Source organism: Netta rufina, assembly GCF_964035555.1.
Source record: "Netta rufina genome assembly, chromosome: 3".
In the NCBI taxonomy this organism is placed as follows: Eukaryota; Metazoa; Chordata; class Aves; order Anseriformes; family Anatidae; genus Netta; species Netta rufina.
This window is the reverse complement of record NC_140125.1, coordinates 26636919-26656173: the sequence shown is the minus strand read 5'-3', so window position 1 is coordinate 26656173 and position 19255 is coordinate 26636919. Positions and strand designations below refer to the sequence as shown.

At 50.7% G+C, this 19255-nt stretch overlaps 1 long non-coding RNA gene across 2 annotated transcripts; it reads left to right on the top strand.

The window, feature by feature from the left end:
• Positions 1–1394: 1394 nt before the first annotated feature.
• Positions 1395–9111, top strand: LOC311207876. 2 transcript variants are annotated; one of them, XR_014618295.1, is made up of 3 exons: positions 1395–1481; positions 4421–4522; positions 5994–9111. It is a non-coding gene; the product is annotated as an uncharacterized lncRNA (long non-coding RNA). The 2 variants fall into 2 exon arrangements; XR_014618296.1 differs by having other exon boundaries at positions 4421–8453; positions 8571–9111.
• The last annotated feature ends 10144 nt before the right edge of the window (positions 9112–19255 follow it).

Below are 19255 nucleotides of genomic sequence, written 5' to 3'. Positions count from 1 at the left end.
AATCAGGAGTATTGTCTTGCTCTGCAGTTTTGTTCCCTGACTTGGGCTCCCCTAACAAACACTGGCAAGCACACGGGGCCTTTCTCCCTGGTGCTGCTGACAGACATCCCGCCCGGCTGGCAGCTGACGGGGGACCTGCTCACGGCTGTCTGTGCTGCTGTCAAGCCAGGCAATCAAGGTGCTGCTGCTCCCTGGGCACTGCTCTGTGTTCTTCCAGGTGGTGGTGGCAAGGAGGAGCTCTGGTGGGACAGCCTGACATCTCCTGCATGGGATGCTGTCCCTTCTGCCAGGAAGGGCCGGGCACTTTTCCATTCTTGACTCCATTTGGCTGCTCAGTCCCTGTACACTCCGGGCTATCTGTGCACAAACCAGCTGCTCAGCCCCCGAATGCTCCCCAGGACCTGCAGGAGCCTGAGGGCAGCTCAGTGGGTTTCCAGAGAGGGGGCACTGCAGAAGCCCCCACGTACCCTGGAGCTCCCATTGAGCACAGGATAAACCTATTACAGGAAGGCTGCTAATAGCAGAGGTAAGCTCTTACCCACATTTTCCACTTGTGTTATGGACTCTGGAGAATCAGCTCATTTCGGCCAGATTCCCAAAATGCTTTTTGGTGTTTATCCAAAACAAGGCTGCATTGAGTTTTCCTACCCCTAAACTGGCTAACGTTATGAAAGGAATGACCTCAGTTGCACAGATGCTCCTCCAGCTATTCCTGTGACTAGAGAGGGGCTAGGACACAACCCCAGGCCAGCTCCCCTTTTCTCCCCAAAAATGAGCCATTTGAGGATGTTGGAGCTCAGTCCAGATCTGACTTTCACAGCTGATCCCAGAGAGTAAAATCCACATGCAGAAAGGTTAGGGCAGTTCAGAAGTGTGGCTGTACGTAAATGCTGAGATCCTGGCTGGTGGCCTTCATAACGCCATTCAGTCTGGGGTATTTGGGGAACAAAGATCAATCCCGTACGGGTGATCTGTCACTGGCATGTTTTAATGTTGACTGGAAGCTTGGCCCTTTCGTTCTGCTTGCTTTCTCACTTTCCAAGGTATGTGTGTTGCTCTTCTAGCCATCTCCTTATGGTCACGAGATGTGGGGTCACACATGGTCTTACCTAAGGTCTTCACAGCTGTTGCTCCTTGAAATGGCTGCGAGGGATGCTGAGTTGGGTGGGATGACCTGTTGTTCTTGGAGTTATTTCCGTATAGTATTTCTGTCCAGAAAGACCTTAAGACAGGGGTATCTTTCGGATGCTTCTAGTCTTGTCAAACTCAAATGTTAGGACTCTTTGTGAATGTGGAGTTTGTGAGCTGTTTAACCAAAACTTTTATTCTTCCTTTTTTTTTTTTTTTTTTTTTTTTTTTTACTCCATTTTAACAAGGACAGACTGTGTCTGTGTTAGCAGTTGGTGTGGTGCAGTGGGAGCAGATCTCTAGAGGCAGATGTCTGGTGCTGAGGACGTGGTGTACCCGGGGATTCACATCAGGTACCTCTATCCTGGTTCCCAAGGACTGGATGCTCATTAGTGGCTGGAGCACAGGAGGTGTACTCCTGGAGCCCACCTTCTGCTTTCATTTCCTTCAAGAGGAATCCAGCTAAAAAAACACTCCCCGATGGCAATCGAAACATGGCAAGTGTGCACAGCTGGGAGATTTGCTTCATGAGCTCACTCCTGATGCAAACAAAACCAGGCACATAGCAAGACCTGTCAAGAACCGAGGTCAAGAGACCAAGCCCGGAGACATCGCTTTGCCCGAGCTCCCCCATGGTTCACAGACCAGTTCCTGGGGCAGAGAGGCAACTCTTTGGCTTGGCCGAGCAGCTCTTACCCTGCCTTGGACATAGCTGCCGATCTATTCTTCAACCCTCTTGCACTTCCTCAGCCTTCCCCTTTTCCGTACCCTTACTAAGCACATACATACATGTATTAAGTGTGCGTGTGCGCGTAGGCAGTCGTGTCTGCTGCAGGGATTTCCTCCCAAACAATACCTGTTGTGCTAGCCGCAGCGGTTCTCTTGGTTCCCATGCTCAGAGCAGTTTGAGCTTCCTGCTGGCTCAGCAGCGAGACGTTCGGTGCTTTTTATACTTATTCTTCTTTGGGAGCCAAACGGAGGAGCACAGTTTGCCTATGAATAGCGAGCTGACTGGGCAGGCGGCAGGAAGCTCGCACGCTGAACCGTGTGAACGTGGCGGGGGGGAGGAAGGGGGCCGTTTGCTGCAGCCCTGCCTCACCTCACGGGGATGCGAAGCGTGGAGAGGGGAAAGGAGCAGAAGGCAGAGTGGTAGTGGCGGGCGAAGCTGTCCCCGGAGCTGGAGAGGGGAAATTTGGCAGGTGCCATGCAGGGGGCGCCCTGAAGAGACCGTGGGGCAGGCAGGAGGACCTGTTTTGGGCAGGATGGACCTTTTGGGGGTGCGTGGTTGAGCCCAGGCTGCCTCTTGCCCCCAGCAGGGCTCTGCCCCATCTCTGCTCTGCCAGCAGCCACCACCGCGCTCACCCAGGCCTGCTCCTCAACCGCAAAGCCAGGCCCGAATCCGGGGGGTTACCAGCGAGTCACACATTGTTCATCTCTGCTGCTGGCTCAGCACAATTTCATACTAAATTGCATGTGATCAACAACTTTGGTGCCTCTCTCTGTTTTGAGGCTGCCCAGTGTTTCTTGTTGTAAGACCACCTGCCTACAAGGCCTGCAGACCTCAGCAGCTCACCGCCCCGCTGACATTTTCTGTGCTGGGTATCGGTCTCGGTCTGAATGCGTTTGGGAAGCTTCAGCAAAAGTGTTTTTGCTTGCTTACAAGAAAGAGATGAGAGAAACATTTTTTTTCCCCCTTCATATTCAAACATGTTCTTAAAACGATCAGTTGAGAAGCCCTAGCACTTTCTGCCTTTGGAGCAGAGACTTGAGATTTGGCAGATATCAGGAATGTGCCTTTGGTTGTTCTTCATGGGGGAAAAAAAAAACACACAAAACTTGAGCTAAGAAACCTTAGTAAAAAAACCAACAGCCTCAGATCTCAGACACTCAACAGAAACTTCTTAGAGGCAGGAGCTGGATTCTCTGAAGGCACGTTTGCTCAGTGGAGACTTGTTCAAGTCTGGCGGCGAAATCGCTGAGCTGCGCGCAGTAGGCGTGCTGCAGCCCTGCGCCACGGGTGAGGAGCTCTTTGAGATGAAAGGTTTTGGGGGGACAGGGACGCTGCCCTGCTGGGGACCAGAGCCTGGAGATGCTCTCGGGTGCTGCTTGGGTGCTGCCCGTGCAATGCAGGGGAGGGCTGGTCGAGTATGGGCAGGGCCGAGGGAGGGCTGGGGACCCCCAGCCAGGGCAGGGGATGGGTGTCAGGTGTGGAGCTGGATGTGGGAGCAGGCTAAGACAGAAGGCAGGCTGCAGGGGCCAGGAGGAGGCAGACCCAGGGATTTCTGCTGTGTGGCAGCTCTCTGCTGTCAGCAAACACACAGGGAGCCCGCTGGCAAGGGCTGCGGCCATCCTGCCTGCTCCCTCAGCGCAGCCGGTGGCCTGCTAGCACTGCTGGTTACTCTGCTCCGGAGGCAGGACCGCAGCAGCACTTGGTGATGCCGACTGCATCGCTCTCTGCTCCACAACCCTGGACTGGAGCATGACCAGAGCAGCCCTCGGATAAATCACCTGCCAAGCTGCAGCAATGCCCCGCCAGGCAGGCACGGAGTGAAGGTGTGTGCGGCAAGTACCTTGGGCACAGGTGGGGAAACTTCCGACGATCGCAAAGGCAGATCCCCCTTCCCTGGCTAAGTACCAGTGCTGGTCTCTGAAGACAGAGGCACTTAATCTCTCTGTTTGAACAGAGCAAGCTAACATATATCTTGCTAATCTCATTCTGGGAGACAGTTGAATTATTTTAACTAAAAATTACCAAAAGAGCCCGCCTGAGGCAGACTTCCAGCACGGAGTATTTCAGCTCGAGCAACTGAGCTTTGGCAAAGCTGTGAGTAACGGCAAGCAGTCATTAATAGGACGCGGTAAGCAATTTCAACTGCAGGCAGCACTCACGGGGCAAAATGACAAACTTTGGCGCTGTGGATGGCTCCAGAAGGAAAGATGTACGTGTGCTCATGACATCCTACCACTACCCCTTTGGGTATGGGCAAACGACGGTAAAGCATGAAGAGGAACACATGGGGTTTCTCTTTTGCTCACATTCGTGGGATAAGGAAAGGGAAAAACTTTAAATGTGTGTCCTAAGCTATTAGTGGGAGCTTGGCCGTGTCTAGCTGCATGTGTGTGTTACACGTAGCACAAGTAACAAACCCAGCTGTGACTTGTGCACTTCCAGTGTAACATCCACAACCTTGCCAGTGTCAAAATTGGCCAGCGGGGAGGCAGCTGGGGCTGGAGGCACACGGTGTGGTGGCCGCAGGCTTAACATGCTGATCAGAGCCATCCTCTTCCACAGAGACCCGGCATGGAGCATCTGAGGGGCTTCTTTCAGAGGACCAGCCCCTGAGTGGTGGCCGATCTTGAAGGAGGACCTCTCGCCACCCACTGCTGACCCCTGGTAAGCCCATCTCATGGACAGAGCCCACCAAATATTCACAGTGCAGCAGGGGAGCAGGACCAGGCCCCTGTCCATAGAAGGAGGAGGTGTAGGGGGTGACAGTGCTGGTGCATGGCTCTGCTCCGAGCCCTCGTCACTGTCACCATGAGCAGCTCAGTGGACACGGCCCCCCACCCAACAGTCCCTGCACCCAGCAGGGGCTGGGTTTGGGCATCAGAGGGTGACGGGGCTGGCAGCACTTGCTGCCCCTCCACGTTTTTCTGCAGGGAGAAGTGTTTTCCTTTCTCTCTGTGCTTCATGTGGAGCTGTGCAAACAGCACTCGCCCCTGAATGTTGATACCTCCAAACAATTGTATCAGCCTCTTGGGATTTATTCACCTAAACTACTATTTAGTTATTTAATCTTTCCTTTAGTGATTCAGTTGTTGTTCTGTTCTGAACACTGCCCAGTTTGCCAATGTCTCTTCGGCATGCGAGTGCCTGCTCTTTTATACGATGCTCTTCACATCTCTGCAAGTCAAAATTAGGCCGTCTTATTTTACAAACTAGCACCTAATTTGCTGCTTACTCTTATCCCTGTGCTAGGCCCTTTTCAGCAGCTGCTGCAGACTATTTGTCCAAATGTGTTTCCTTGCATTGCCCATGTTCCAGGCAGGAGCTTTTAGATGCTGTTTTCCTTCCCAATCCCCTATCTCAGAGAGATTGTTTATGAGACTGAAATCATAACAAGAAACCAAAGCTCAGGCACTCTTCCCTTCCCCATTACTAAATCCAAAATGATCCTTTTGGAAAAAAAGAAATGCTTTGCAGGTTGTTATTTCTACAGCCTGGAAAAGGATTTCTTCCCATTTACAGCCCCACTGGGTACTCGCGGTGCCGTGCACTCGACAGCCTGATGGGTGCTGTGGCTGTGAGCAAGGCACGGAGCTTGGAAATGGAGAGCAAGGCTCTGCCCAGCCCTCTGCTGTTCTGGGCACTGATGTGCTCTGCCCCAACTCAGGCGGGGGTTTTAAGAGCTGAGTGTTTGGACGGGTGAAAGCTTTGGAGTGATACATGCACCTTGTGTGTGCAGGTGATGCTTCCTCTTTATATTCTGAGTGCATTAGGACATGAAAGAAGCCAATTTCAAGGTAGTCTGTAAGTGACACACAAGCCCAGCCTGCAAAACACACGCAACTTGCAGAGCATTCACTAAGATGTCCATGCAGATTTTATTTCCCTTAAGAAACCTTTAGAGCTATTTCTTTCCTGCAGGTGACAGAGGTGAAAATCGGCTGGGTTTTGGACCTAACCTCCCAGCCAGAAGAAGTCAGGGGCAAAGAGGGTTCTGCAGGCAGTTCCCACTACCAGTGCTGTAAGCAGGGAGCTGGAAGCTGCTCCAAAGCTGCAGGAGCCAACCCAGTTTGCCTGTGGCTGCCATGTTAATTTTTCTCCTTTTGAGGTCTGAATCCTTTAAATCTTTGTTTTATAGGGGTGAATAAAAGCTGTCTACAGCCTATGGAGAGACCTGGAAGCCATTTGGTGCAGAAAGATCACAGAAATCTGAGAATGAATGCAAGCTTTTAAACCGAAAATAATGTATACATTTAAAGAGCAGAACATGCACATACATTCACAATGGCTGCTATCAAGACCTCTGGCAGTTTCTCTGAGTATTAAAGTCCTGGTCCTGGAGATTTCTGCTGCCCCTCAGGCTTCTGTCCCTTTCTGTGTTGTTACTTGCAGTGTTTAAGCCCCATTAAGTTTAAGTGCATACATTTTCTTTGGCTATTCAGCCCTAGCCACTTTGGGAAGAAATTGGCCAGAATCCCTGAACCTAAAATAATCAAATGTCTGTTTTTCCATTGAAAAGGATCCCATTTATCTGGCAAGCAGTGCAAAATGGAATAGGTAACTCAGTGCAAACATTCTCCGAGAAACCTGTTGTTGCAAAACCAGGCAAGTGGCTTGCACATAGTCAGATAAGGTACCTTTACCAATGCCCAAGTTGTTGCACTGCATGTCAGTATATTTGGTTTCATAATATGTGTGACTTTTATTATCAGCTTCTTGGTTTCTACCACTCTCTTTAGAAATACAGCAGCCATGAGCTGTAGGCCAAGGAGCACAGCCTTTCAGACGCTCCTTTTGCGAGCATCTGTCGTACTCCCAGAGAGGATGTCTTTGTTTCAGGATTGTTCCGGGCATGAGAATTAAAAATCAAAACGGAGATGGTGGCCAGCACGAAGAACCAGCCAAAGTTATTTTAATGAATTTCTTTCCATACCTGCCAATCCACCCTCCCCTGCAGGAAAAACAACTCTTGAACGAATAAAGCATATGGCATGGAAGATAGAGTGCCGATGCCAAGTTTGTCTTTGCCTTAGCAGAACTGGCTGTAAGATGCTGAATCTGCAGATCTTCCCCTGGAACATGCTCTTGGAGAGAAAAGGGGAGGCACTTTCCCACTGCCACTGTAGCCTGGCTCCTGCAGTCTCGCTGTTCAAGTCCTCACGGTGCAGGGCAGCACAGGGCAGATGCAGCACTGCCTTCCAGTTGGTGGACATCAGCGGGCAGCAGCAGCAAAGAAAGCCCATCAGTGAAGTGGGCTAAGTGTCTGAGATGGACCTGAAAACCACCTGTGTGCAGGTCACTGACTGCCCCGATGGCTGCTGTGCTGGCAGACAGGTGTGCCTGTTGCTGCGGGGTTTGACACCCTGCTCCTGGACGTGGTTCCTTATCCCGTTGGGTCCATGTCACTGGGAATACTGGAGGACCACCATTCTGCAGCTGCCAAGAAGTGAGGTGTTCAGCCTAAGTCCCTCCATCAGCACTTGTCCTCCAGTCAGCCACCTCCACAGGTCGCTTCCTGATCCTAAAGTAGGTGTTTGCCGGGCTGTGAGAGCTGCCCTTCTGCCACCATGACAAAGCACTGGATGCTGGCTCAGCCTGTGGCCAGCCCTCACAGGTCAGTTCATCCGTGCACAGCTCAGCCCTGCCAGGTGAGGCTCCTGGGGACACATTGGTGGTGGGTCCTGAGGTGGTGCAGCTAGGTGGCACCTTGCCACCACCTGCTCAGCTCTGCTCTGAAGGATGTAAGATGCCGGAGGGACCTTAGTTTTGGTGCCCCACAGAGGAATGCCTCATCAGGGCTAGGCGACAGCTGAAGAGGAGGTTTGAGTGTCTAAATTTAGAAGTTAGGCAGCCAAGGCCTTTATTGGGCCTATCTCTGCTGGGACTGAAGCTGAGCAGATTTATATAGAAGGAACAAATTCCTGGCTACGTTACTTTAATCTTCCAGACAGCTATGGAAACGTTTGTGTTGTGTACTCTACGAGACGTGTTTCTCCTACAGATGTCAGAGAGGAGGCCACCACGCTGCTTGGACACTTGCCATGGGGGGACACCATGGGTTAGGAGAGGGGTTCTGCCCACACAGGACCTTCTGCAGCACTTTGGCCTGGCAATGAAGTCCCCGTGTGTCAGGAAAGCCTCTTGCTGTGAGTAAGAGAGGTCTCTGTTTCCAGAAGACAGAAGATACCCGGCAGGGTGACGAAATTAATGGCCTGGGGAGTCCCTTTGTTTAAACGAACACTGGGAGAGACGGGGGGAGGCGGCTTGGCGTTTCACATGGTTAATGTTCCCAGTCCTCTTCTTCATCCTCTCGTGGCAACCTGTGTACTTTGCAATGCAAAGGCAAATGAATCTCTGCTCTGCAGAAATGTAAATGTTTTGATAAAACCATTCTTAACAAGTTTGATTCGTTTAATCAGCTTGATTAACTGCAGAGCTTTATGGACTTTAATCAGGAAGGATTTACTATAAATTACCATTTCTTGCAGTTTTGTGAAGAACACGATGGTGGACGGGAGCCTTCCCAGCGTGGAAGGCACTTCCTGACTCCAGCACCCAGCCCTGCCTTTGCAGCTCCACGTATTTCAGGTCCCTGCAGGTCTGTGGGGCAGGTGCTGGGCTAGGGGTGGAGTGGAAATGCAGCTGCAAGCTCCTTGAGAGACCCTCTTTCTTGCATCTGCATCCTCTCGGTGATTAATCTCGTCTTCCATTAAAGGTGCAGCATGCCTCTTCCAGCCAGGCCCACAAGGAAGGAAGCACAGTTGTATCCAACAGCCCTCTCCTCAGCATGTTTCATGAACAACCTTGACTTGCAATGGATTTTCAAGGGCTGGCTACACAAAATTCCCAGGCTTACCCGCAGAAAGAGTAATAAATAAATAAATAAATAAATAAATAAACGGTCGATCAGAAGATCTCAGCTTGGGTACACATCACAGTTGGTTTTTCCCCTCTCCCGTTCAGCATGGCAGACTGACAGGCTGCAAAATAGTTCCAGCTGGAAAGAAGATAATTTTATTCTGCTCTGCCCAGCCTCATTTTTCTGCGCTGAATGTCCAGTCGTGTACCTGTATGAAACCTCCAAGGCCCTGGAGGCTCCACACAGCGATGATTGATTCATTTTTAATAGGAAAACTTTTCTCCACGTTACATTTCTCTGTGCCTTTTAGTCACTATCCCAGACGAAAGTAACCAGGAGGAGATTTAAAACAACTGAACTCTCCCCTCACATTCAGATTCTGCCCAAAGCACCGGAGCAGCTGGAGCGTTTACAGAGTCTCCGCACCAGCAGGTTTGCTCCGCGCTCCGCGAGCGCTCTTCCCTTGTTGCTCTGCCATGCAGCAGGGCCGCTCTGCAGCGGTCTCAGGGGGGCTGTGATCAAAACGCACAGGCTGAGCAGTGTGGTTTTGCAGCTCTCTTCAGACTGCCTTGTGCTTTTTACTCCCACCCAACTGTAAAGTGGAATTGCCTATGAGGAAATTGTGTATTTCATAAGAAAGGAATGTTTTTCATCCTTTCCCCGCAATTCTGTGGCCAAGCCTCACTTATAGTCTGTTAGACTTTGCACCCCCATGACCTGAATGCTCATTTCTAAAAGATTCCTGTTGTCCAGTTTCCCTTGGATCCTGTCAGCTAGCTGGTGGGAAGCACCTTGGCTTGTTGGAGAGCACGTCAGGTAGCTCTGCAGCCCCTCCGGTGTAGAAGCAGAGGATGCACAGATGCCATTTTGTTCAGTGTCCTGTCACCACAGGCAGGATCCTGGTCCTGGGGCAGACCAGGTCAGGACAGGGTGAGCTTGGAAAAGGTGTGTGAGATCCCTCACTCATGCTATGGGCTCACTGGCTGTGCAGGAAAACGAGCAGGACACATGCCTGGCTGCGCAGGCACTTGCGCCTCTGCGGCCCAGTCCTTCCACACACACTGCTTCACAGGCCGGCGTGGTGCATGAGGAGAAAGCCTTCTCCTCTTTCACCTTTGACATTTCCACACAGTATGAAAAACTCTTGGCCGTTTGCCAGAAGTTAGGATTTGATGACTTTTTTCTATTTTTCCTTTTTTTTTTTTTTTTTTTTTTTTCCCCCACACAGACTAAACATTCACATGTCATATCCTGTCCGAGCAGTTGTTTCAATAGCTGCCCTGCCAACGGAGACACTTGGGTTTAAGTGACTGATCCTCTGCAGCCATGACTGCTTTTAATGAAAGATTATGTCTCCGTAAGGCCAAAATGTTTGTTATCCACCTTTGGCTTCTGAAAGAAATCCTGCAAATGTTTTTGGATCAGATGTGTGTGAAATGCTGTGCAATTTATCTAATAGCAAGGTGGAAAATCTGTCCTTTCCCTATTAATAGACTAAAAATCAAAACAGAGGTAGGGGGTTAAGGCCAAATGGTTTCATACACTATGAATTCATCAGAGTTTCACATTCCCAGCAAGAGAAATATTTGAAAGCAGAAGAAATGCAAAAAATGAAGCCAAATAAATATATTTATAAACGAGGATTGGCTTTTCTTTTCATCTCTTCATGGGAGTTGCTTGCATTTTGGAGCTGTGCACTTAGACCCCCTGGAGGGCTCTGGCAGGAGCAGACAGGGCCACCAGAGAGCCAAGTGGCCCTTCATGGAGGCAGAGGCTCAGAGCTGTCCTTCAAAACTGTTTCAGCTTATGCTGCAGGCACTGCTGCATGTGCTTGGGGTTGGGGAGGCCACAGCTCACTGTGCAGTCAGAGGAAACAGCGAGAAGCTCAACTGGGGTTCAGGATGCAGCACAGTTCAGGCGGCTTTGAAAAAGAAAGTCTTACAGCTGGCTGCTGATCCAAGGAGAAAGCAGTAAGATGCTGCTGGTGACCTCCTGGAAGAAGCCACAGATAACTGCCGGCTGTTAAATCGCTCTTTCATCATGCCGTGTGAACGGCGCATGGCGGCGGGATCTGCACCGGAGACTGTTGCATCACAACTCATGGTTTCAGCAGAGCTTTGCAGAAAAAAATGAAAGTAAACTGTGTTATTTTCAGCCCGAGCAGTGAGCAAATTCTCAGTATCTAAATGAGAGCCCTTAGAGTAAGCTCCAGGTGTTGCAGGAAGTGGTGGAGGCGACTCAGTAAATGTCACACTTCCCTCTAAACTCGATTCTGAAGTGGTGTCCAAAAATAACATTTCATGGGCATCTGTCTGCTTGAGAAGGCCCTGCTGTTTTCATGACACTCACAACTAGCCCTGCCTGGCACCTTCCTGATTTTACATCACCTTCCCTGTCACGAGTGCCTGCCTTTATCTTCCTGTCTTTGTGCTTGCCTGTAAAGCCAAATACATGGCAAGTCTTGTAGGTCTCCAAAAATAAAGCATAAAATCGCTTTCATCCTCATTCCATTGCTTTGATGCGTGTTCTTAAATATTTATGCCCTGTGACTGACCAACATTTCCTACCCTGTTTCAGTCCAACATGTTTTTCCCTGCAACTGCCCTGTTCCAGCATGCCTGAGGGCACTAGCCAGACACCAGGTCTGTGCCGCTGGGGAGTGGTGTCATGGAAAGGAGAAACCTTTTATGTCTGGAGGTGTGGGCGGTCCCAGGACAGCTTAGGAAACCAGGTGGCACATGAATGGGGACGCAGCTGGGGGAGCATCAGGTGTTGGTGCATGGGTGCTGCAGGCTGAGCGTGCCAGGCAGGTAGAGGCATCAGGATCTTTGCTGTTCTTTATGGACAGATCCCATAAACTTCTGAAACCACTGCCGAGTCTGGATTTTATAAATCGAGACTTCTGGTTTTATCCGAGCCTCACTTGAGAATGATTTAAGGTAGTTGCCTAACCACAGGGTATCTGCTCCTACGGCTGCCACAGTGCTTCAGGCCAGGTACTGCTCCCTCCTTAAACCCTGGTGCTCTCCTACCAGGAGGCATCCCAGCCTCAGCCCCACAGCCCCGAGGGTGCTATCTCCTGGCAGTGAGCTGGGTGCTGAGTCCTGGAGGGCGATATCCTGGCAGTGCTGTAGCTGCCCTGGCTGGTGGAGATGGCCGTGCCTCTCGTGCTGATGGTGAAACCACCCCGGAGCCCCTTGCCGTAGCATGAACTGTCACCTCCTGCTTTCACAATGACAAGGTTTCATATCCTTCTTGCAGCAGCTCTTGGCTGGAGCTGCCCGGGCTGCACGCCAGCCCCTGTAGCCACTATCTCCTCGTGGAGGATAGGGCAGCCCATGCCACAGCAGGCTCCCGCTCCTGCTCCTGTCTCGCATGGCAGAGGGAAGTGGTGGGGCTGGCAGCGGTGGGGCGAGCACTCTGGTTTGGGGTGTACCTCCTTGTTGTTCCCATGTAGTCTGCTTTGGTTCACCCCGTGAGGTGGTCTCAAAGTGCATGGGCTTTATTCCTTGTGCAGGAAACCAAGCTGGAAGCTGCTCTCCAGGAGCACCCTGGATGCTTCCCAGCACAGCCTATAGGACCAGATGCAGTTTGTCTGAAGTAACCCCCACAGACTGAGTGCTATATCGATATCTCAGCCCCAGGTGCTTTGCCCCACAGGTCTGCTCCTATTGTGCTGCATGACTTGCTCTTGGAGACGCCACACTTGTGACTACTGCTGGAAGTGAGCAAACCTGGGCTCTCCTGGTAGTGGCCAGGGTCCAGCCTTCTGGGACAGTGCCCTGAAATTGGTACCAGGCGACTCCAACACACCAAAGTGTGGCTGGCAGCAGTCCAGCAGTGCTGGCAGAAGCCCGTCCCTCACCACAGTGAGGGGGGCTGTGGAAGTACACAGACGGCAGCAGGCCTCAGCCTTGTGCCCACGCCGTGCTTGCTGCCTTCAGCCGGGGTGGAGACGGCTGTGGGTGCCATGGGGCCGAGGGCAGTGAGGCCGAGGGACAGATTTTGTTCCTGGAACTGGCACATCACAGGCCGTGGAGTTTTTCTGCACAGTTCAGATGGGTTACTTCAAGCCCCGTGTATGGAAAATGGAGGCTGTTTTGCTTCTTGTTGATGCTGAGGGGACTTTGTGTGGGTGTGGGTGTCGCCATTTTGCATCATGTTTCTTTGCACAAGTTTCCAGGGCCTCTGCTGTTCTGCGATAAAAATTCATACCTTTTCGTCGACTTAGATGAAGGAACCCTTTGGAGAATGATGTCTCCTGCATCTCAAATACTCAGAAGTGTTTGATCACGAGTTTTGGATGACTTCAGGGCCAGACTTGCTGATTTAAAAAGCTTATATGCCTGCTGTTCAAAACTTATGAAATATGGAAACGATTTGTGTATGGCTGGGAGAGGTGCTCACATGCTCAAAGATTTTTTTTTTTATTATTATTATTATTATTATTTTTAATTTTTCCACTGTGTCTTTTCAATTTCTGAGTCTCTGGGACTTTTCACTGCTTCTTTTAAGCAGACCCAAATGGCTTACAAGGAACTTTCTTAATGGTGGGGAGGCCAAACGTGGGGACAGATTTCTCTGTAAAGGTCACAGTGGTGCAGCTTTCCAGGGAACCTCAGGAGGGGCAGATTTCAGTGGTGGGACCCAAATTGCTGTGGCGGTGTCATTGGCTGGGGTGGCTGGGCATGGCAGCACCCCTGTGTGAGGTCTGGTGCCCTACAGTTTCCTGACAGGGCGGGCAGCCGTTGCCGGCAATGATTCAGTGCCACTGCGATGGGCAGCGGGCTTCCTGCAGGGATGTGCAAGCGACCCCTGGGGCGAGGGCAGCAGGGCAGGAGGACACAGCAGGATGCAGGCTGGTGCTGTGCTCCTGCAGAAATGGGTGCCAACAGGGCTTCTGCGGCTGTCCTAGGTCCCAGGGCGCTTCTGCTGGGTGTGAGCAGCAGCACGGCATTGCTGGCTGCGTCCCTCTGGCATGCAACCTGTGTGTTGGGCTGACAGAGCAAAGCTTTAGGCTGTCCTCAGAGCGCTGTGAAGTTTTCCAGGCGATGTGGGTGGCATGGAGGTGCACGGGGTGACTCGGAGCCTCCCCGGGGCTGCGCCTGCCGCGCTCGTGGCAGGTACGGTGCTGCTTTAGCAGAGCTTTGCATAATTTCTTGAAGGGAAGGATTTAGCAAGACAGAAAAGAGGAAATGCAAATGCCTTCCTTTATTTTTATTTTTCTGGTAGGGTAGCCGCACACTTGCGATGTCTCCATTCACTCCAGCAGCTGCATGTGGCGGGCTCAGTGACCGGAAGGTGCGGTCCAGCTGTGTGTGCGCAGCCGATGCAAAGCCTAGAAAATAACAAACACAGGCTCACCAGAGCGGGGCATGTCCGTTACTGCCCGCCCGCTGTAATTCAGGAACTAACAGATGTCCCCGAGCTTTGTGCCTGGCCTGAAAAGGACACAAGAAGGGAACTGGTTCAGGGCTCATGCACAGCTGCGCAGATCAGATGACTCTGTCAGCTGAACCTGCCCACTAACCGGCCCTGATTTATCATAGCTGGAACCCTGACCTTTATTTGGGCACAAAAATACCGTCTTGGAAAGCTCGCTGCCGGCTCTGTAAAGGATGAGAGCAATGATCATAACAATTTGTAGCGTTTCTGTAAGGAAGGGTCCGGTTACAGGTTGCGATGTGCAGCCCTCCACAGCTGTGTGTCTCACGCCAGAGTTCACTGGAGGCGACCACAAAAGACGTTTTCCAGGGGCCAGGCTCATGGGACCTTTAACATTTCCACTCGCATTTATTCAGGGGGTGATGGGGCATAGGTGCACACGAAGGTCTTGTGCCCACCTTTGCAGGGTGGGGGGCTTGGACCTGTGGCTGCTGTTGGCTGTTTGGTGGCTGGTGCGAAACGAGCTGGCAGCTGCCACCAGGGCCTGTGTCACGAAACCACTGTACATTGGCAGCCTCAGCCCCCACCGAAAAAGCCGGGCTATTTTTCTCATCCTTACTTGGAACATAAAACCTGGGCTTGAGTACTGCTTTCACGTGGTGTGCTGACCAAATGCCGTCCGAAGATAGCTCTGCAGATCGGCGTGGCCAGGGCTTGACCATATTTCAAAACACAGCTGAAAAGGAGAACTGGAGAACCCCTGTGGATTTCCTTTCCGCCTCATCTACCCTGGCTGGGCAAATGGCACTGGGGGCCGTTACAGCCACAGCTGAGTTTTGGAGGCGCTCAGCCGGGGCACTGATGCACGGGCCTTGACATTCGGTGCAAGAAGGGAGCATGGCTTGGTGGCTAATGCTGAGGAGCAGCAGCTTGGAGATACAGGCTGCATTAACCTACGGGCACCACCTCGCGGATTCGTAACTGTGGGTGATTTGTGCACACTCTGTGGTGCTTTTTTTTTTTTTTTTTTTTTTTTTTTTCCCCTCCAAAATGCACTGATAAAGGCTGAGAATGAATCTTGAGGGACAGCTCAGTCCGAGGGACTTCAGAAGGCACCTCTGCAGAGCAGACGGGCGTTGTGCAACGTTTATCTGCAGCGATCTGTGACTAGTTCCCCGAAGGCGGGAGTGCGAGGTGGTGCGGAGTTCGCAGCAAGGCCCAGCCTGCGGCCGTGGCCCCAAGGGAATTGTAGTTTCCCTGCCAATATGACTTCGTGCAAGAGCTTTTCCTCAGTCTTTGCAGCAGCGTGCATACCCTCAAATTTCAGTTTCATAGTTTAACTTGAAGAAAACATTCAAAAAAGCCCCTCAGAAGAGCAGGCAGAGTGGCACCAGGCTGCACAGATGACCACAAGGAAGTCAGTAGCTGGGGACGTGGAAGGACAAGAAGGTGCCAAAGTCAAAGGCCATGTAGTTTGTTTGCAGTGAGTCATGATCTTCCACTTTCATGCACACCCCTCATCCGTCTGCACGGTGTCCCACTGTCTGTCTTTGTGGGGTTGTGGAGAATGACCACACACCTCAGCTTCCCTGGACAATCCTCTTCTCCCTTTCTTGTCCTGGTGACTCTGCAATTCTACAGTGTCTGCGGTGTTGTTTCTTTAATGCAGCTGGTTTTTGATGGTTCAAGGATATTTACTTAGGTTCCATGGCCCCACTGAGGAAAAAATGGCTCTTTAGTAAGAAAAGCCTGATGGAAAGGGTGGTTTATGAAAGGAACAAAAGTTTGGGAAGAGGGTAAAAGTCAAGTGAGTGCAAACACCAGTCAAAGCCGTTCCCTTGCTCAAAACGAGTATTAAGAAAACTTGCTCAGTGGGTCACGATGAGCTCATTCAGTCCACTAGATTACTGGAAAAATCTTCCACTTTGACAAGTATGCATGTGTCTGTGTTGAGTCAGAACCTGGCAGAGCAGCTTTAGTACACATTTTTGTTATAAAGAAGTCCCCTTTGTCTTTTGTGACCCTAAAAAATTTCTGGCCTGAATATGCTCTGTGTTTCTCTCTCTCACTCTCTCTCTCTCTTTTTTTTTTTTTTTTTTTTTTTTTTTTTCCACACAGAAAATGTAGGCACAGCAGTGTTGTATTCCATTGGGAATGTGATATCTGGGGTCTGGGAGGGGAGGGTCTATTTTCCTACCTGCAACACTTTTCTTCACTGTTGTGCATCCTTTTATTTGCTGTCCAGCCAGCTTTTATTTAGTATACAAGTAGTGGTGCATGAAAACATTGCAAGCGCACCCCTGCGCATGCTCACACACAGCAATCACATTTCCAGAAGTTTGCTGCGAGCATCACAAAAATTTTCTGCTGAACTTCTTGGCATACTTTCAATGCAAAGCTGGCAGCTATCACATGATGAATCCAGCCTACAGTGCAGAGGCCTCGGAGAAAAACAACGAGATCTGTGACACTAAGAAAACACAGTCGCAGACACCACAAAACTACGCTGGGACAGGCACCGTAGTTGTGGGGAGGGGTCATGGTCAAATATGCTATTTCAAGCAAAATCTGAGAGGAGGATGTGTTCTTAGCCACAGGAAGAGCGTTGTCTTAGTCAGAGCAGTTAATCATGCAACATGAGGAGAGATACATACAGTAAGCCCGCATGATTTCTCTTTCCAGCAGCTTTTTTCCTCGTCTGAAATGACTTGCATTTATTTTCGTATTGCTAATTGCAGTACGGTAGCATCTGTGCTCCGGCCTTGTTGATGGAAACCTGGAGGTTCTCCGGGCCGTGTGAGCCATGCTGTTGTCACAAAGCTAACCTCCCTGTGCCTCTTTCAGGCAGACAGAGAGAAAGAGAAAAAAAATGTCCGGCTGACGTCAATGAAGACCACACTGCACTGGATAATATTACTGTGTGCCTCAACCACCCACTCCCTTTAATTTACTAGAAACTAAGCAAGCTGTTTTGAAACCCATAGCTTCCAGCGTGTTTGCGCTGCTCTCCCTCCACCAAAGGCCATTAATTGTCAGGAGCTTGAAAGCTACCTGATGCCTCGTTCAAAGCGCTGAAACAGAGGGGATTTCCATGAGTAATAACTTCAGTCTGTGCCTGTGCAGCTCACCGTAGGCTAGAGTAAATTGATCCAGCTGCTTGCAAGGCTAGATGGAAAAGTGCCCGGGGGGGCCGGAGCACATCACCAGATGGAGCTGGATGCTGTTGTCATCACGTGGGGCTCCCCAGCTGCTGGGCATGCTCGAGCTCGGCTTCCACCACGAGCGGGGCGCGCGCAGCCTTCCTGTCTGCGCTGACTTGCAGGGTGAGGCAAAGGCGCTAGCGCATGTTGCAACGTCTTCTCTTGTAATGAAAAGGATAATTTTAGATTAGCCAGAACTGTTGCCTTTTTTTTTTTTTTTTTTTTTTTTTTCCGCCATGGTGGTTTGTTTCTTTTCCTCCCCTCCCTCCTCAACGTCCCCGCCACACTGACCCCAGCGATTTGTGCGTGTGTTTTGCTCAGCAGCAGCCTTCTCTGTGACAGGGACTATAAAAGCTTCTGAGAGGCCAGCTACCTCTACAAATAATCAGAATTGGCTGGATTAACCTGTAACCCGAGGCGGCGAAAATACAGATTCCACTAGCCAGATGGCAGAGTTCAAAGATCCACTCACTTCCTGGCTGAGGTTGCACAAGTTAATTTTTATCCTTGTTAAAAAGAAATAAGAAGTGAAAACATAGCAATAAAATGTGTGCTGCTTGCTATCTCTGGTTTTAATCACACTTATTTTATTCCTTAGTGTTTTGTTATTAAGTAGGTTTGGGGGATGTTAGGAAAATACATTCTTTCTCTCTTCTGGAGATGCTTAAATCCTACTTAGTTTCTTTGTATTTTGCTGGGGCGTTTGTGTGATCAATTCAATTTAGTCTGTTGGCAAGGAGCGCTAAATAGGAGGAACTAATTAAAATAGCCGGAACGCAATTCATTTTTTTTTTCTTTTCCTTTCCCAACTGAACAATTCAATTAGATTCACAGAAAAAAACTGCAGATGAGTCTGCACCCTGGTCCTGGAGGCTTCTGCATGGAGGCCCCTGCAGGTTTGAAGCTGCTGGAGCTGGAGCCCTCTGGCAGAAACAGGGCATTTGGCAGTGCTGCAGCACCAGGACATTGCTGCACCTTTCCTGAGGCAGTGCTTGTGAAAGTGCTCGAGCAAGAGGAGCAGGGTATTTAGTTCAGGAGGCAGCCCTCAGTTCCTTGGCCCCGATTGCACGACTTTCCTCACGAGCTAAGTGCTAATTGTGACATGGAAGGCTGCACAGCGCGAGGCTCAGATGTGTGCCTGAGCCACCGCTGTCATGTGGGTGCCGCGGGGTGTAAGCAAAGGTAGGTGGCTTGGCCAGCAGCGTGAAGAGGCAGGAGTGGAAGAATAAAGTTCATGGGTTGTTTTTGTGACGGTTTGTCCTCGCTGGCTGGGCCATTAATGAAAACAGACGTGGAGCTGCTGGCAGCATGTCGGTGAGCCTGCAGGTACCCTTCAGGAGAGCAGCACTGGGAGTTCCAGGCAGGGAGTTTATGATTAATTTTGCAGGCATTTATTGTGCAATACGAAATGGCCACCGGCCAGCTCAGAAGTTAAGCCAGAAGATGACTGTCAAATGAAACTGTTACGTTTGGCAGATCTTTCCAAAGCTGCTGTGCAAAACAGGCATATTGAACCTAATTTCTGGATTTTCCAGATCCTCTGCACAGCTTATTCTTGTATCACGGTCCTCTTTGTTTTCCCGTTTTCAGTGGAATAATTGGCTTTGACTTGCACGCTGTATAAATTTTAGGTCAGGATTTTTCCTACAGACAGCCCTCGCCGTGCCTCGCATTTGCCAGCATCCCTCTCCTCCTGGTAATCCCCCCTGAAACGGTGCTGCGAGGAATCAGCCCTACCCCATTGCGGGTTCTGAAAACAAAACTGCCCGCTCCTTGAACAGCCTGTGTAGCCCAGATGGAGGTGAGAGGGGGACTAACACGGCAGCGGTGAGAAGGGAGCCCTGCCCTTGCAAGTAGCTCACAGGACACATTTCCCTGCCGTGTGGCCGGCCCGAAGGTGAGGTCAGTCAGCGAGCTGTGTTTGGACACTGTCTGGCACAAACGCCCCAACGATAA